The sequence below is a fragment of the Bidens hawaiensis genome, unplaced genomic scaffold (assembly GCF_021521415.1).
Source record: "Bidens hawaiensis isolate Kalapana, Puna unplaced genomic scaffold, B.hawaiensis_p1.1 tig00009937_1, whole genome shotgun sequence".
Taxonomy (NCBI): Eukaryota; Viridiplantae; Streptophyta; class Magnoliopsida; order Asterales; family Asteraceae; genus Bidens; species Bidens hawaiensis.
This window is the reverse complement of record NW_027491752.1, coordinates 772,585-792,122: the sequence shown is the minus strand read 5'-3', so window position 1 is coordinate 792,122 and position 19,538 is coordinate 772,585. Positions and strand designations below refer to the sequence as shown.

Sequence of the window (19,538 nt, the reverse complement as noted above, 5' to 3'; positions counted from 1 at the left end):
TGGAAGAAACACTGGACTGGGGGGGGCTTATAGAGGTAAGGTACCAAAAAGACCCAAATACCTTTAAGTACCATCCGCGGGTCACTGAGGAATCCCCTAAGTACCACCCGCGGGACATACGGACTACCCGCATATCACGGGAGAGAAAGAACGTCCTCGTACCACGCGCGGAAGCATCCTGGCACCCTCAGAAGTCATCCGCAGGACAAGACATCTGTCCGCCAGAATGACCGGAGGGCAATGCCAACTGGACAGCTGTCAATAACTAACTACCCTCTATAAGAACGCCCATGATTGTTACTTGAAGGATACGTGACTTGCCTACCAATGAATGAGGGACACCTGGCTAGGTTGTTATAACCGTGCACATGGCCAGGTGCAATCCGTCCTATCATTGGGCGACGCGTGTCCAGGTTGTTATACCCATGCACATGGGACGTATAGCTCAACCTATCACAAGAGGACACGCGTCCATGCGGTTATCTAGATCTTCTAGAAGAGGACAGTTGGCCCAATCACCTTCCTACATCATTCGGCTATAAATACCTCGTCAACCTGCATGAGGTATTCATTCACTCACCGGTATTATTATTCACATATACTCTGACTACTCTTAAGTCTGTGGTACTTCAGTACTTTCTCCTTTACGAACGTTACTGATTCTCACGCCGGAGGGTGGTTACAGGAAGACCCCCCACCTTGTCTTTCCTTTAATGAGACTCACGGTGTCTGTTTTGCAGGTTCCGGTCTTTGGACTTTGGGAAGTTGTGCTCATACTGTGATTGGTAGTTATCGTATTTCACCCTGTGGACTCATTGGATCCAGGACCCATACCCGGGGATTGGATCTGTGTTTCTTCATATATGTATGTATATATATTCGTTGCTTTTTTAATAAAATGTTTAAAGAAAGCTGAAGTTAAAGTCAACATCCATCATTATGCATGACGTTTTCTTTTCATTAGAGGGTTCATTGATCGCCCTCTAGCTTACTAAAAAACAAAGATGGGTCATCGTGAATGAGATTTGAACTTAGATTTGGAGCGGTACCGCTACATATAGATTTGTCTTTTATCGGTGGTATTATTGCTCTAAATATTGAGCCTCAATACTCGGATAATTTTGAACACGTTAAAAGATTTGGATGAGTTCTAAGAACATGTAGGATAATGAACTCTGATAACTAAGTAGTTGCACTATTGAAAACTCAGTGCATAATGGTTAATGCTTCACTAAGTATCTAACTCTCCGACCGAAATCGATGATATATAACGAGGCTATAACTTTTGTGAATTTCTTTTTGTCACAATGTTCTTTTTTAAATTGGTTTTAAATACTTCGAACTATGTCCTATTGGCAAATAACTGAACAAACTTTTCACTTGCCAAGTGATGGTCCCAACTAAAAGGGTATATGTTTTAGTTGGCACTATGCCCTATTGGCAAATGGTCCACGACTAATGGATGACTAACTCTGTTAGTCTGTTGCCGAGTTGGCACGCATAGTTGTCAAAATATTGCATATGTGGCAGCTTACATGGCACAGTCTCTTCATTCTCATTGCCCCCCCCCCTCTCTAATCTGTCATGGACTAGCGTGTTCAGAGACGTCGGCCACCACCATTCACTACCACCATTGTTGCCGCTAATCAGTCATCACCATGTCTTTACGATGAAGTTCATGTCAATTTTAGTTCTAGGTTTCCAATGGTGTGGTTTTTCATTAGAACTATAGAAACACACTCTAATTCGAACCCAAAATTTGTGTTAATTGACTATAGGTTGCACTTAAAATCTTAGGGATTTTATTTGGTTGATAAATACGAGTTAAATGATATATTTATTACCTCGAATGATGTACGAATTGATAGCAAGTAGACCCTTTTCGAAATTCAAACAACCTGCTGGAAAAACGATTATGATATTTTGGATTCAAACTACCCACCGGTGGTGGTGGTGGTGATTCGTTTATTCTCTAAAAAAGCATGGGTGCATGTAGGGATATGTAGTAGGAAGGAGGCGCCGGAACACCTGCAAACCTGCAACACCACCACAGCCACATCCACCATGTCATCTTACTCCAACTTAAGAAACCTAGCCCCATGACTTAATCTTCTTCAACAGTTAGAAAACCCTAATGTCAGCCACCGGAAAATCGAATAAGTCGGAAACTCGCTATCACCACCCATGATATTCTCCAGCAGTGAACCATTAACTTGCTATCACCACCCAAGATTTCATTTCCAAAGTTTTCGGCAATGGTTGCAGGTTTGACAATGACGGTGGCTGCTAGTGCAATGGCATGGTGGTGCGGTGGTGACTCTTAGAAAATAAACAGGGAGGAGGAAGACAACACACATATATACATACATATTATATATTATATATTACTTTGATTGCTACATAAGCTGCCACATAAGCAATATTTTGACAACTAGGGGTGCCAATTCAGCAACAGACTAACGAAGTCAGTCATCCGTTAGTCACGGACCGTTAAAAGCAAATACTCCTTTAGTTGGGATCGTCACCAGTCAAGTCTAAAGTTGGGCATGTTATTTGCCAATATGGCATAATTGGGAGTGTTTAAAACCAATTTTCCTTTTTAATATATTAAAAGTTGAATTCCATATCACGGATACAATCCAATTCAAACATAAGCCACCGACATTCTGCTCATTTTAAATTTAATCTATCGACATAACTTCTCTCGCTTTTACTAAAAATGTCATGTAATATTAAAAATTTCTTTTAGTTCCCTTCATAATATTGAACTAGGTCTCCTTCATGCTCTTAATCGATCTGGTTACAAATCTGGTTACAAATCGATCTAGTTCCCTTCATAATATTGACACATGGCATGGAATTGAAGATACTGGCATCTCAAGGATATGTTATGATGTTTTAAAGACTATGTTTTATGTTTTAACGACTATGAATGTTTGTTTAAGACATGTTTATGAAGTAATATGTAATATTAAATGAAAGTTTCTATATTCCGTGAAATTTTTAATTAACTCTTATTTATAAAACTGTATTTATGAGTAAATCCAACACCCAATGTAGGGCATCAGGATCGGGGCCTTACACTTAATATTCAAAATCCATAACTTCTCTCTCTCTCTCTCTCTCTCTCTCTCTCTCTCTCTCTCTCTCTCTCTCTCTCTCTCTCTCTCTCTCTCTCTCATTTAATCTTCATCTTCTTCTTCTTCTATGTTTCACACAAAAAAGACATTTACAAACATCTTGATCTATCCTCAAGAACAAAACAAGGTATCGATCTTTGCTACCCTATCTGTTTCGATCCATCCTCATATATGTATTTATCCTAATCCGTTTCAATCATATCTTACACATCTGACGATTTTATTAGTTTTTCTATTTGATACGATGACCGGGCGGCAAAAGTTTGCACTTTTTCGACGATGATTTGCCGGCGGCAGTTATGATGGTGTCGGCTAGGGTTTCTTCTGATGGTCATCGTGTCGCTCCGGGATGGTCTGAATAATGAATTGGCTTCACATCATGAAGGTAATTTTGATTAAAGTCAATTATAATTGTTTTTAATTGAATCTGAGAGATTCCATATTTCGTACCAGATCCGTTTTTTTGATCTTCTAATTGCATTGATACTAATATGGTAATGTGGTTGTTTGCTCACAATCGCCGCTCCGGTGGCTAACTATTTTCTCGCAACTGGTTTCAACCATCAGTTGATTCTTAGATCTGTCATATAAGGTTTGTGTTTATTTTTTTTGTGAATTTGGGTCTAAATTTTTTTGTTAGTTAATAATTAATTTATCAAAAAAAAGGGTGGCCAGAACACACCTCCGTTTTGAACCTTTACCTTTTAGTTATAATTTTGTTTGAAATTTATTAAAAATTATACAGGGCTTTTTGATTTTGATGGAATTAAAGTTCTATATTTTATATGGTATTTATTTTTTTAATTTTGGTTTGTTTTGGCTTTTTTTAAATTTAAATTATTATTGATTGATATTGGTTTGTTTACTACTTAATTGTGTTTATTCTTTGAATTGTTTAAGATTGGTTTTAGTTTATATTGGTAGGTGAAATCTGATGTTTGTAAAAAACCCTAATTTGATCATATGTTTTTAACAATTAACATATGTTTTTGAACATACGTTATATCATTTTGACGTATGTTTTTGTACGTTGTTTTTTACACAATTAACATATGTTTTAACCAAGTAACATATATTTTATCTATACAATTAATATATGTTTTATATTACTTATAAACCGGAAACCCGATAAGAGATCGGCTTGTGGTGTAACGGATTTCCAAAGAGTGCCAGAAAAACGCAGATTCGTTCAAAACCTGACAGGAGCTTGTAAAAAGAGAGATAGAGAGAGAGAGGAGAAAGAAAGAAAAGGAGTAGAAAAGAGAAAAAGTATGAAAGAGAAAAAAATAGGTAAGATAACGTTGATTTGATAGACGAAAGAGAAAAGTAAAAAGTGATTTTGTATTAGTTTACTAGATTGCCCTTTTTGTAATTATTTAAATGTTTATTAAAATTGATTTTAGTTATTGATTAACTTTTAAAATGGACCACACAAATCAATTGAATTATTTGAATATGTGGTCTAGAATGGGTTTCCAGGGTTTTCACAACTCAACCAGGTTTTCATTATAACCCAACCCCATAATATGTATATATATATATATAGATAAAGGATAGAATACACAAATCCTTTATCGTACAATAGGTACGCGACCATCTGGAACGTCCATCTTCAATAACCATCCTAATCCTAAAATCACAATCATGCGAGCCGGCCTGCGTCAACCTCTTCTCCTGTCGATTCCGTCCACCTTCACCATCGCCGTTCAATGATCCCGTCCACCATCCACCTTCGCGACCACCATCTTCTTCCGACACAACCATCAATCGTTGCTCGCATGTCAGTTGATAAAATTGCCCAATTGAAATTGAAATTGTTGAACTAATTGATCAATTAAACTTTGAAATTGGTCCAATTAATCATCAATTTGAAGTTTCAATTAATCAATTTTGAGTTTTGGAGAAACCCAGTTGCAGACGCTCTATATTTTGTTCATATGATCGAATCAATGATCAAATTAACGGTCGATTGACGATTGTTTGATGATTATAAGATTATATGAAGTGATTTCAGTGTTCAATTTCATGTTTACAGGTGTTTAATATTTTTTTTGTTAGTTTTAGAAGTTCTGAACACCCAGAACTTCTTAGAACTTCTAAACTTTATCAGAACTTTTAAACTTTTTTTAACAACATGAACTTCTTAGAACGTATTAGAATGTTTAAAGATGTTCATTTTTTTAACACCCAGATCTTCTTTGAATGTATTAGAACGTTTAAAGATGTTCTTTTTTGGTAAGAACGTTTAAAGGTATTCAGTTTTGTTTCAGAACGTTTAAAATTAATATTTGTACTGAACTTATAAACAACATTATTAAAACGTATAAATAGAACGTATAAACTTTTTGTACTGAACTTTTTAAAGTTTAATTGATTTTGTTCTGAACGTTTAAACAGAACGTATAATACGTTTAAACAGAATGTATAATTAGAAAGTAAAAACTTAATGTTAATACGTTCAATGTCAAAACCCAGAACTCAAAACTCAAAATTGATCGACGGAAGCTTCAAATTGATGATTAATTTAATCAATTTCAAGGTTAATTGATCAATTAGGCTCATCAACAATTTCAATTTCAATTTCAATTGGAAATTGCTTAACTGACCTGTGACCAACGATCGATGGTGGTGACGGACGATGGTGGTGCTCATGACAGTAGACGATGGTCGCGACGGTGGGCTTTGACGGGTATGCGTTAAATATTTTTAGGTTAATTACAATTATGCCACCGCGTAGTTCTAATTGCAATTAGGATCCGGTGGTGCAGGTTCTCGCGTACGTAATGTATGATAAGCTATTATTGTACGTTAACCCACCCCTATATATATATATATATATAAGTGAGGATCTTAAACTAACTTTTTGAAATTGAGAACTTTGAGAACCATTTGGGCCATAAAAAACCCCTTAAAAAGTATAAAAAAAACTTATGAATAAAAAAAACAGAAATTTAAGAAAGTAAAAAAACCAAAAAAAATATTTTTATCCCGGTTTCATAAAAAAATCTAATTATACACATATGTATATTTTTATTTAATCTCGATATATATAATGTACACATATATACATTATCAATTATCTTAATTGTACATATGTGTTTAAAGAATAACTTATAAAATTAAAAAATACATATTATACTATGTATAATTTTGCTAAATTTCTTTTTTTGGTTTATTACTTTTTTTTTATTTTCGTGTTTTTTTTATTTTTCTTAAAAGGAATATTTTGTAGTCCAAAATGGTTCTCAAAGTTTTTAATTTCAAAATGGTTTTCACATGATCTTAATTATATATATATATATAGAGAGAGAGAGAGAGAGAGAGAGAAAATGGTTCAAATTAGAATAAGGAGTTTCCTAAGAATTGTAAGAACCAACAAATTTTTGACATTTATCATTACAAATTATGGTGAAAGAACAATTCTAGGAAACTATATCGGTTATAATGATGAAAGAGTAATTCTAGAAAACTATGTCGGTTATTAGCAATTTTAAATCTCAACCATTGTTTAACATGATCCAATGTCTATGATTTATTCTTAGTCTTCCTAGGAAACTACTTATTTTTAGGATAACCCTCTCCTATATATAGGGGAGGGATATTTTGAGAACCTTGATGAGTAGTAAAAACATTAAGAACTCAATACGAACCACACATTTAATTAAATGAGCATGAAATATGTGACTGAGAATAAATATGATTAAAAAACTAATCAAGAGAGAGAATAAATATGTTTGATGATTACACGAGTTTAAATATTAGTTACACATGTGTAATAAGTCGATTCAGTGTGTAAAAAAATACTGTAATTTTTTTTACGTTACTTACATTCACGTATTACATATGTGTAAAAACAAATTCAAAATTTTTTTGTTACGTTGAGTTCTTTCGAGTTCTTAAAACTCAAAGTGGTTCTCAAAAGAAATCAAATATATATATATATATATATATATATATATATATATATATAGGGGAGATATATTTTGAGAACCTTGATGAGTTGTAAGAACTTTAAGAACTCAATATGGACCACACATTTAATTAAATGAACATGAAATATGTGGCTGGGAAAAAATCTGACTAAAAATGAACTATGAGAGAGAATAAAGATTTTTTATGATTACACAAGTTTAAATGTTAGTTACACATGTGTAATAAGTCGATACGGTGTGTAAAAAAACACTGTAATTTTTTTTACGTTACTTACACTTACGTATTACATACGTGTAAAAAATTCAAAAAAAAAACAAAATTTGCTACGTTGAGTTCTTAAAATTTAAAGTGGTTCTCAAAAGAAATCAATAATATATATATATATATATATATATATAGGGTTGGTATCATTTAAGAACTTTAAAAAAGTTAAGAACTCTTAAGAACCCTTAACAACCAGACAATTTTTAATTTTTTTTATATATTAACATTATTTAAGAGTAGTTTTATCATATTTTATATAAAAATTTTTGATTAGATATATTAATCACAAGTTTACATATATGTAAAATTTATATACTAACAAATTTACATAGGTGTAACACAAAACATAGATATGTATAAAAACTAATTTTCAAAATTGTAATCGTAGATATAGATATAAAAAATGATAAAACTACTCTAAAATAACATTAACATACAATTTTTTTTTATAAAAAGCGTTACTTTTCAAGGGTTCCTTCAATTTCTTAAATAATTTTACAGTTCTGTAATGATACTCATCCTTATATATATATATATATATATATATATATATATATATGGGTGGGTTAACGTACAATAATGGGTTATCGTACATTAGGTACGCGACATTCTAGAACGTTTGATTCAAAAACGCGCGGTGGCAATTTCGTAAATAACCCAATAGTAGTTCGCGATCAAAATTCGTCGATTACAAATCAACTCTGATCCAAATTCGGAACATGTCGCTCAATCTAATCCAATTTCTAAACTCTAATCACAGTTTAAAGTATAAAATCTCTAAAGTAAAAAACCAAATCAAAATTGAACGTCGTTGAAATCAAGAAATCTTCAAAATTGATCAATAAATGATGATTTAATCAATCAAATTGATGTGTAGAAGTGTTTAGATTCATCAATCGATTATGGAATTGCAAAAATAATGCACTCAATCGAGCTCTGATTAGGGTTCAAAATATTATGTTTAAACGCTCTGAAACAAAACTGAAGATCTAAAAACGTTCTGACAAAAAAAACATCTTTAAACGTTCTAATACGTTCAATAAAATTCTGGGTGTTCAAAAAACAATGAACATCTTTAAACGTTCTAATACGTTCAATGAAATTCTAGGTGTTCAAAAAACAATGAACATCTTTAAACGTTCTAAGAAGTTCTGGGTGTTCGAAAAAGTTTAGAAGTTTTGAACTTCTAAACAGGACTTCTAAACTAAAAAAAATTAAACACCTGTAACATGAAATTGAACACTCAAATCACTCCATATAATCTCGTAATCATCGAACAATTATCAATCGACCATCAATTTGATCATCGATTCGATCATATGAACAAAATATGAACGTCTGCAACTGGGTTTCTATAAATGACGCTTAAAACTTTAAACGTTCAGTTAAAACCCATCACTCAAAACTCAAGATTGATCAATTGAAACTTCAAATTGATGATTAATTGGACCAATTTAAAAGTTTAATTGGTCAATTAGTTCAACAATTTCAATTTCAATTGATCAATTTTATCAACAGGTCGTGACGGAGGAAGATGGTGTACGGTGGACGGAATCATTGGATGGTGGACATTGGATAGGATCGTTGGATGGTGACGGATTGCTGAACGGTCATGTTGAAGGTGGACGAAATCGATGGGAGCAATGATTTGATGAAAATTACAATATTGCCACCGCGTGTTATTTGAAATCGACGGGGATGCGAGTCGCGTACGTAATGTACGATTATGGATTATTGTATTGGATCCTTTATATATATATATATATATGGGGTTGGTATCCTTTTAAAACTTAAAAAAAGTTAAGAAGTTTAGGAACTGATCATAACAACCAAACATTTTTTTGTAAATTCTTTTTATATATTAACATTATTTGAGTCTAGTTTTATCATATTTATAAAAAAATTGATTACATATATAAATCATAAGTTTACACATATGTAAAATTTATGTAATAACAAGTTTACATATGTGTACAAAAGCAAAGATATGTGTAAAAACTAATGTTCATAGTTATAATCGTATAAATATATATTTAAAAAGTGATAAAACTACACTAAAATAATATTATCATACTAAAAGATTTATAAAAAAACATTAGTTATTAAGATTTTCTTAAAATTCTTATATTATTTAAGAGTTCCTTATTGATCCTCATCTCTCTCTCTCTTTCATACATATATATATATATATATTATGAATGATTTTTGAGTTAAAAAAAGAAAAAAATATTTAAAGGGAAAAACTAAAAATTGTTATTTAATAGTATAGAGATACTAATAGAGAATGAAATGTGGAATGTATAACAAATAAATAATCTGGCAAAAACAAGAAAGGAATTATAATAATTATTTTAACTTGTTTGACAAACAAAAGAAACATAGAATATAAATAAAAACCATATATTGAAAAACAAGTAATAAAATATTTAATGAGCAGCATTAAATGTTAAATAGAAACCAGCAAATAATTAATTAAAGTTAGAAAACAATATATAATCAAGAATTAATTGATAGAGGAGAAAAAGGAAAAGACTTGATGGTAAAAACTTTTTAGTCTAAAAATGGGTTCTGTTATTTAAAAAAAGGTTTGCATCACAGTTTGTTGTTTATTTACCGTCTGTCTTGATGTAAACGTTTCATATTTAGATGAATTGTTTATATAAAACTCCTTTTAAATATGTAAATTTGATGATGATTTAATCAATGATCAAAGGTCATGTTATAACACACATATGTGGCTATGTGCCTTCATTATTAAAATTGTATGTTGGTGATTGCTTGATCACTTGGATCATTTGAATCCTATCAATTACATATGTAATAAATTACATGTCATCTCATTCTATCACTTGATCATTAAATCACTTTCAACACCTATTATTTGTACCGTTTTTATCACATTATTTTTTCTTTCTAAAAATTAAAATAAATTTAATTACAAAAACAACTTTTATTACATATTATTAAATATAAAATTCAAATTAAGTAAAAACGCATTTCCATTAATTAATAAAAATCTACAACCAAAAAAAACAAAAGCATAAAACTTTAGAAAAAAATAAAAATAAAAAAATTAAACTTCAAATTAAAGGGTCAATGTTAGGTTGAATGATTCGTCTTGTAAACTAAATCTATTTGTTTCGTCTTAACTAGCACGAACCTTTTCGGCCTAAACAAATTTTTCTTAAACTTCCAATTGTTGTTTTCTTTTCTATGAAAGAATGCTGAAGAGTAGAAGAAGAGATTTGTTTGAAAATATGTCTTTGCTTTATATATATATATATATATATATATATATATATATATATATATATAGGATCATGATCATGAAAGAACCTTTTTGAAATTGAGAACTATGAGAACCATTTTGGATCACAAAAAACCCAAAAATCATAAAATAAAAAAAACACAAAAATAAAAAAGGTATAAAAACCAAAATTCTTATTTTATCATCCCAGTTTCATAAAAAAAAATCTAGGTTTAGCTAAATTATATACACATATGTATAATATATACATATATGTATATTTACATGTTTTTTTTGTACACATGTGTATAATTTAAGATAAATGATACTGTACATATGTGTATATTACGTAACTAAAGATTATATAAAATTATACATATGTGTATAATACGACGTTTTTTTTTGTATTTTTTTAATGAAACCGGAATGAAATATAAGAATTTTGGTTTTTTTTACTTTTTTAAAATTTTTATTATTTTTTGTTTTATGATTTTTTTATATATTTTTTTTAAAGGTGTTTTTAGTGGTCCAAAATGATTCTCAAAGTTCTCAATTTGCAAAGGGTTCTCTTAGGATCCTTACCATATATATATATATATATTATGCAATTATAATTTTTTATTATTATTATTATTATTATTATTATTATTATTATTTTTGCAACAGTCAAAAGATTGCTACCAACATTCGTTTTTCCTCACATCTTTGACCGTGATGGTGATCACTGGATATCACGATTACCCGCCGGGGTGGGGCGATGGAGTGACATTACGGTACCACCTCGGGTAGCCTAATAAAGAATGTATCATGGATGTGTGAATTTCATGATCACAACTAAGCCACCATATATTCGTTTTTATTCTTGTCATCCCATCACTTATTGGTTAGCCTAATATAGCATTAATAAGGTAAATTTCGAATACAACTAAAACTTAATTTAATCATCGTCCTAAGTCATGATTATGTAATTTTGAGTTGTGATTTGAACACAAATGAGAGAAGCGGCAAAATGTAGACTGATTTTCAGTTCATGTTCTACACATAATTTCATGTAACCTAAATGTATCATGATAAAAATGTTTGCCTATATATTCTATAGCATGTAAACCCTGTGATCTGTAACACATAGTTACATCAACACGCTTCCAGTTTTTAACTACTAAGTTTGTCTGCAAACTAGTCACAGCTTGTTGCGGCGCAGCTTGTTGCCCGTTTGCCTGCTTGCGGCGCAGCTTGTTGCCCGTTTGCCTGCCACTTTATTTTAATCGTTTTATAGTAAATTATATAAACTTCGATTTGAACTAGTCACTAAAAATAAAAGTATTTCATGAAATAATGAGTTAATATAGATTTAGAATATAGTTTCTAGACCATAAAACCCACAAATTTAGTTTTGTAACATGTAAACCGAAAACAATAACTATAGTAAAATATTCAAAAGAAAGCAACAAAATCATCTCAAGTAACTAACTTTGTTTTAACAATTTACTTCCCTCATTAATCATCATCAACAGAAGAACATTGAGCTGCGCACCCTCTCATGAAGCTCGGGAAGTTGGTTGAACTCACCACCGCCACTGTGGCTAGAACCACTGTCCGACATATCATCAAACTTATAAAACTGTGCCATCTGTCCAGCCGCCAAGTGAGCATAACAAACCGGAGCAACTGCACAAAAACTCATTAATTATATTTATGCATTCATGATTAATAATTATATACAATTCACAAATATGCAAAGGGTTTAGCTTATTTACCTACGGATATGGCAGTCGTGCTCCTTTGATACCTGCATTTAATCAAACGAAGAGATATAACTTTTGAACTTCTAGGTTTATTTGTATTGGTTGACTAGTTAAACAACTTACACATAGGATAACGAATGCACGAGCTCTTGAAGCTGATCAGTAGAGAAACCAATCTGATCCAGAAGCACATGGTAGTGAGTAGGTCGTGTGGTTCCCTGAATCAAAAAAATAATTCAGTCATCATACTTTTCTACCTCGTATAAATTTAATAGTTTGATAAATACTACTCACAATCAGTCCATTCTGTGCACACAAGTAAAAGTCATTGTATTTAGGATGACAAACTTGATTGTCAACAATTGTTCCTGCAAGACGAATCAAACACAAATCTATAAGAAATTATAAACACTTTAGGTTTAATATTATTATTTGTAATTACTACATTATACTTAGGTTATTATATTGTTAGGCTAGAAAGGTTTTGATGGGGATATTTGTGACAAAAACGGTTGAAACACCAAAGGTCACAACAGTTGTTATAATCGTTTACTAACCGCCATACAAATTATTAGTGTATATATTAGTGACCCCACGGAAGGGAGATCCACTCTACGACCGGCAGATTTGCTCGTCTTTGGTTGGGCCGGGGGAAAACACGCTTGTGTTGACCTCACAGGGGTATCTCCCTTAGCTGGTTTGAGGGATAATGGGTTTGTAGCTGGGCAAGCAATGAAAAGGGCTGAAACGAAGAAGGTGAAGAAACATGCTAAAGCCTGCGAAGAGAACCAACATGTTTTTGTCCCTCTGGCTTTTGATACATTTGGCTCCTTGGCACCGGAAGCTATCCGTTTTCTAACCAGGGTCCAACAGGTTGTGCATAGCAATGTGTCGACTCCAAAGGGGCAGGGGTATGTCTTTAGCAGGTTAGGGTTTGCAATTCAGAAAGGGGTGGCGGCGCAACTTGTTGCCCGCCTACCTGCTATATTGATATAATATCTATGTTTCTACATTAAGGGATTTACAATCAAATATGCATGAGGTATAACATTAATAAGGGACACAAATGTCATTATAAAATTAAATCTCACGTGCAAAAAAAAAAAAAAAAAAATATTAGTGATTGTATTTATCTTACCAACATATTATATTCAATAAAATATCCTTACATTCTTGAATTCGTTTTGTGCATATTATGTTTATATGAACACACACACATTCAAAGCACAAACATGAATTCGATAACGATGTTGATTATGATTATGATATCTGCTTCCGCTAATAAAATTCATTTTTTGTATTTTTTTTAAATCAAATTTACAACTTTGTTAAAGAAAATATCATTAGAAATTAACCTGGCGGGACGTTGAAATCAGAGTTGGTTTGGAAAAACTTGGTGTGGTGAGTTTTCTGAGCCACAATCACCATAAACTTTGGGTTCCATGACTCATCCAAGAACTTGCAGGCCGCCATGATCTGTTCGAGCTCTATATTAAGCACCTGGTTAAACTGAGACTCGCTTACACCGTCCCGGAATATTATTATATTCTGCGGCTTCAACTTAGGAGTGGACATATAGAAATCTTCCAACACTTCCCTGACATCACAAACACATTATTATATATATTCCAAAACTTTTAACTTCATAAAAATATTGGAAAACTGATATAAAATATGTAAAAATAAACCTGATCATGCCTTCATCTTTATTGGGTGCAACTGGTTTAAACAGGCCATCAATCATCTCAACTCGTGAAGACTGTGAACGAACAGATGCCCTGTAGCGAGAGATAAACGGCCATTTCCTCGAGCTTACAACCTAGGACAGAACAAAAAGTGTAGCATGACCATATATTAATTAATATAATGAAACAAGAAGATTCTAGAACATACAGCAGCAATAGAAGGGATATCATAACAGCCCGAAGCACCATGGGACACATCCATTCCAAATATTATGGTGGGAGTGTTTGAAACCAACGGTATACTATTCAAATGCTCCATAGACAGCACAGAGTTTACACCACCCATCTGAGAATTATTAAAATATAAATCTTTATAAATAACAACAAGAAACTATAACATTGTGAACTTTAAATATTAGACCTTAGCATTAATCTTTAAAAGCAAGTTTGTTAGATACTGATCGTTGATCTTAGTCGGAGCGATGCATTGTGTGACAGACCCTAAGTACACTAGACATTTTCGCTTCCATGGACCTGATATCAAAAACAGATTTTAACTACCATAACAAAAAAAAAATAAAAAAATTCAGGTGATTAAAGTTGGAATAAAACCATAGATGTCCAAATTCTTTCGCTCAGGAAGGATGCATATGACAAAGTAAGGTGGGCCCGGAAGTTCTATCCTCATGTTTTGAACCATCTGGTCTACACGAACAGTTGCAGGAGCACGCCTATATTGAGGACGTTCTTCAATCAAAGCATATGGTTCATCAAGATCCTGCTCAAAAAGGTTAATCTTTACCTTGTGGATTTGTTACAAAAAGATTAAATGTGACATAAATAATTTGATATTTACCATTCCTTTAGCTTTGGAACACCTAAGTAGATCTCTGCTTAGGTATCTCATGTCACAGCGTGCAGAAAAGTTGACAATCGCCCAACATGTTATCTTTGTTGGCTCAACAAATGTCTGCAGACAAATAGTTAACTGTCAGAACCAACTTTTGAAAGTTTAAGAATTAATTACACGGAAAGCTTCAAACGTTTGGTCACATTGCAAGTTTAGTCCCACGCACTTAACAAGATAAGTTAGCGTCCATCCATTTCATAAACCATTTGTGCTATTATGGTAAACAATTGGTCAAAAGTTGAACTTTTTTAAACTTGAAAACTAAAGTTGATATTCAAAATGAAGAACTTTTTACCTTGTTATTGAAATTCCAACGACCTCCACGAGGATGAAAGTCTCCTCCATTTCCAAACTTAAGCTGCAATGAATACACCGAATACTATGAGAATCGTATTATACGAAAATGAGAATCAAAGCATACAAAGGATGGGAATTAAATAATTTTATAAACTTATATATACACCTTTGGTGGATCCAAAACCCGACCCACAACTTGAGTGAATGCAGTGCTGATTGTCATGCCAGTTGAGTTAACTACATGATCAGCATTGTAGTTACTTTGTTTCAATGCCTACATATTCAAATAAAGAACATCATCCACCGTTTAATATTCTTGATTTGAAGTTTCATTTCATTATGTTATAAGAAAAGCTTACAACACTCAATGCGTTCATCCGCTCTTTTGGCTTTTGTCTGGATTTCTCCACAAGTGATGCTCTTTGTAAGTTCGATAACGCCTTGGTATAACGTTGTAATGGTAACAATTCACAAAGCTATACACAACATGCAAAGAAATTAAAACAGATTAGAATGTCTATTAAGATCAGTTTTAAGATAATCTGATTTGAATTAATTACCTCGAGGGGGATGTAGACGGGTCGCTTTGGTTTCCCAACATCTAGGCACGGGTAGTCACGGGATTGGTGAACTTCTATACGATGATGTTTGGCACAATAGTCGTAGACTGTTACCTCAACATTATGTGTGGGCTGCCACCATTCTTTTGTCGCATTATAAATCTACAAACCCAATTTAAATTCAATTGTTTTGAGTCATTCAATTAATGAAAACCTTAGAAAAACATCAAGTGATTTGACCTACTTCTGTTCTCCACAAATTTTTTCACTCAACCCAATTATTTTATGTTCTCGGTTAGAAGGAAACGATTTGATGCGGAGGCTCTCAACGTTCTTTTAGCCTATTAAGCGTAAACATAAAGAGATTACATAAATAAGAATGAATTTACTAAAATAGTTATTTGAAAAAAGAAACAAACTTGTTACCTTAATCCAGTCAATCTCCCTTATGTTTCTAACACCTTGATTCTCTATCAGAAAGTCAACAACTTTGCCTGGTCGAATGATCATTGTAGTCGACACGTCTACAAATTCATCAAAAAAGATTATTATTCTTTTCAAACAAAATAAATAATAAAAAAGCTTAAAAAATGGAATCTTGCCCGTACCCATGTTTAAACTCAACCCTGCTTGAGTGGCCCGAAAGCTGGAATGAAATCCCCTGCAGCCCAAAACCCCACCACCGATGCTTATGAAGTTTTTCGGGTCATTGTGAAAGAAACACTGTCGAACAAGAAGACAACCTCTGTGCATACATACCAAACAAATTAAAATGATTATAGTTAATGAATCCAAACATTAAATATTGAACATATGCTTACTGTTTTGCAGCATGTTGTCTTAAAAGAACATCTAAAACTCTAACAGCTTCATTAAATTGCTCAGATTCTTGACCTTGAAGTGCTTTAAAGATGGCTTGAATTGGTAATTTTGGTTGCATAGCTGATCTTGACAGTATACGACTTGGATTGAGGCGGGCGCCTTGATCTTTTGGTTTCAACTCCATCCGGGACCCCACCTCGTGCAGTTCTATATAAATACAAGATTATTAAATACATCAAAACAAGACACAAATATTAAACGTTGTCTACCTGTTCGATGACAGATTCTCCAACAACACAGGAAACTCGAGCTTAGTCCCAGGCAATGGGCCCACAGTAAACAGCGTCTTTTCACCATCATATGCAAAACCTTTACCGCCCATTTCTGAATTTACATATTTTGGACCATGTCGAGTACTCTTCTGCCGACACCTTTGGCCTCAACGGGACTCCTGTCCTCATAGAGTAAAGCCACCTGAACACCATAAAACAATAGTCAACATCAGTCAACACCACATTTGGGTTTAGAGATTCAAACACGGTTCTCTTTAACCTATAAATTCGATATAGGTTTATGTGGTTTTTACTATACAATAAATGTTCCTGTTATAATAACAATTCGAATGCTTACATGTACCTACAAAACTTTCTCCATATTTGTGTGGAGTTAACTAATAAACTTTATGCACACAGCACAATTAGCATAATATTAAATATAATTGGCAATGAGAAACTTAAAACAACATACAAATTAGCACTAAGAAACTTTCACATGTGCATATCAAAGGGTCCACTTTTGACTTTATTGATTCCAAGCAGGTTTTCTTTGAACTAAAAATTTGACATCGATTACATACATAACTTTTAAACGATAAACTAAACGAGAATTGATTTTGACTTAAACTAACTACTGGTGAGTTAAACATGCTATAATAAAAGATATACATGTATATAAATACGTAGCATATGATTGATATATATACAAAGAGCAGAAAGAGATACATACACTGTATTGATAGAAGTGGTCACGGGTGCTGCTTAATTTCACATTAAAATGATTGGTATACAGAGAGATCCTCTGGCCTTTGGTGCCTAACCCTCGTCTACTCATCGGGCTGCGGTTTGACACATTGACTTTAGTAGGAACAAAACCTGTCAGAACAACACGCGGAGGTGGTGGCAGTGCATTTGATGCTTCCGGTTCAGAATGCTTCATTTTTGTTTACCTGTTTATAAACCAGGAATGCCATATACAACAATTGTAAGTCATTAAAAGGCAAATAATACATTCTAGATTCTGATATTGATAAATTATTAAATTTACAAATTAAACAAAAACTAAGTAAGATTATTGATCAATAATGGAACATTAAAAGGCAAATAATACATATACTATATATTGTTGAATATTAAAACTGGTAGTCAAAACAATCAAGAGTTTAAGATCCTATTATCATCTGAACAAAACAAAAATTAGAAAAATTACAAAAATAACAACAGACATTTAACATCCGATAAAAAGATATATATAAAATAATAACACAAAAATTACAAAACAAAATAATACATCCGATTTTGCATTTATTTTTCTAACAACAAAACTTACATTCTCCTGTAAGGAAAAAAAAGTTTGAGCAAATTTTTTGAATAGCTTTAAAAAAAAGAAAAAACAATAAACACTATGATTATTTAAAAAAGCAACAAAAAAAGGCTTCCTACGGCTGGTTGGCCAGCTGATGGTGACCTTTTCACCTTGTACGGGTTAAAAAAAAAAAGCAAAATAAAGGGCTGCATATCAACATCATTTATCTTCAATTTAAGAATACAATAAAATACATTCTGATAGTCATTAAGATACTATTATCATCATCTGAGCGTAAAAAAAATTACAAAAAAGTTTAAAATAATAACTGAGTCTTCTCAAGAACATCACACATTTTGTCGGTTTTAGCAAGAAAACTTCTATTCTCCAGTACAAAAAAAATAATAAATAAATAAAAAAGAGCATATCTTTTGAATAACATTTAAAAATAAAAAAATCAACGTACATAGCGTGACACACACACACACAAAGAACGCAAGTGAATACCCTATTAAACTATGAACAACAAAAAAATAAGTACATATGTTATACATGCTAGCTTCAAAATAAGCAAAGAATCCAACAAAAAAACCGTCATTGTTGTAAAATTCAATAAAAAGCAAAAAGCAGATCAAAACTCAGGATGAAACGATGTTATAATATCATAATCAAAATAGAGAGTAGAAATTAACTGATGTAGTAACGTGAAGAAGAAGGTGGTGGTGGTGTGAACAATTGTTGCAGATGGTAGTGGGCGTTAAATAGTGTTGGCCTCATAACATTCTCCCTGCCACGTGGATATTATTGAATTACTTTAAAACTACCCGTTTTGCCCTCATCTAGATTTCTGGAAAAGTGAGGATATGGGATTTGTATATTCACAGGTAAGGGTATTTCCGTCTTTATCGTTATGATAAGGAGGCATGCAAGCACACACATTAATTATTTTAGAGAAAATCATTATTTATTTTTATTTTTTAATAGCGTTTGGATTTTCTTCGTTACCCGAACGAGCTTTTTCGAAAACAGGATGTCAATCATCAATATTAACATTATAAAATATATCTTCTTACAATATTAAAAAAATTATTTCTACAGAATTATACATATATACAAAATAGTATTTATATTAAATGTAATATTTCTTTACAGTTATAATTTATTAAAAATTTTGTATCTTTGATTTCATTTGTGGTTAAATTAATTGCACTTTTATAGATAAATAATAATTAACGATTAATGATCATGATATCTGTGATATGGTGTCTTCGTTGAAGATAGCTCCTAGCTAATAAATTAAATGATTTTATTGATTTTGTCGGATGATCGGTTTAAAGACTTTTAATTAATCGTT

The 19,538-nt window shown here is 32.1% G+C and overlaps 1 pseudogene across 1 annotated transcript; it reads right to left on the bottom strand.

Moving 5' to 3' along the window:
- Nucleotides 1–12,091: 12,091 nt before the first annotated feature.
- Nucleotides 12,092–17,818, bottom strand: LOC143533859 (protein argonaute 4A-like; annotated as a pseudogene). The gene is made up of 20 exons (XR_013135434.1): nucleotides 17,609–17,818; nucleotides 16,873–17,077; nucleotides 16,603–16,810; nucleotides 16,390–16,526; nucleotides 16,208–16,305; nucleotides 16,026–16,122; nucleotides 15,782–15,943; nucleotides 15,581–15,697; nucleotides 15,388–15,495; nucleotides 15,220–15,282; nucleotides 14,871–14,984; nucleotides 14,627–14,792; nucleotides 14,436–14,548; nucleotides 14,223–14,360; nucleotides 14,018–14,148; nucleotides 13,685–13,926; nucleotides 12,624–12,697; nucleotides 12,453–12,547; nucleotides 12,342–12,373; nucleotides 12,092–12,252 (listed from the first exon to the last, which is right to left on the bottom strand). The product of XR_013135434.1 is annotated as a protein argonaute 4A-like (transcript).
- Nucleotides 17,819–19,538: the final 1,720 nt, after the last annotated feature.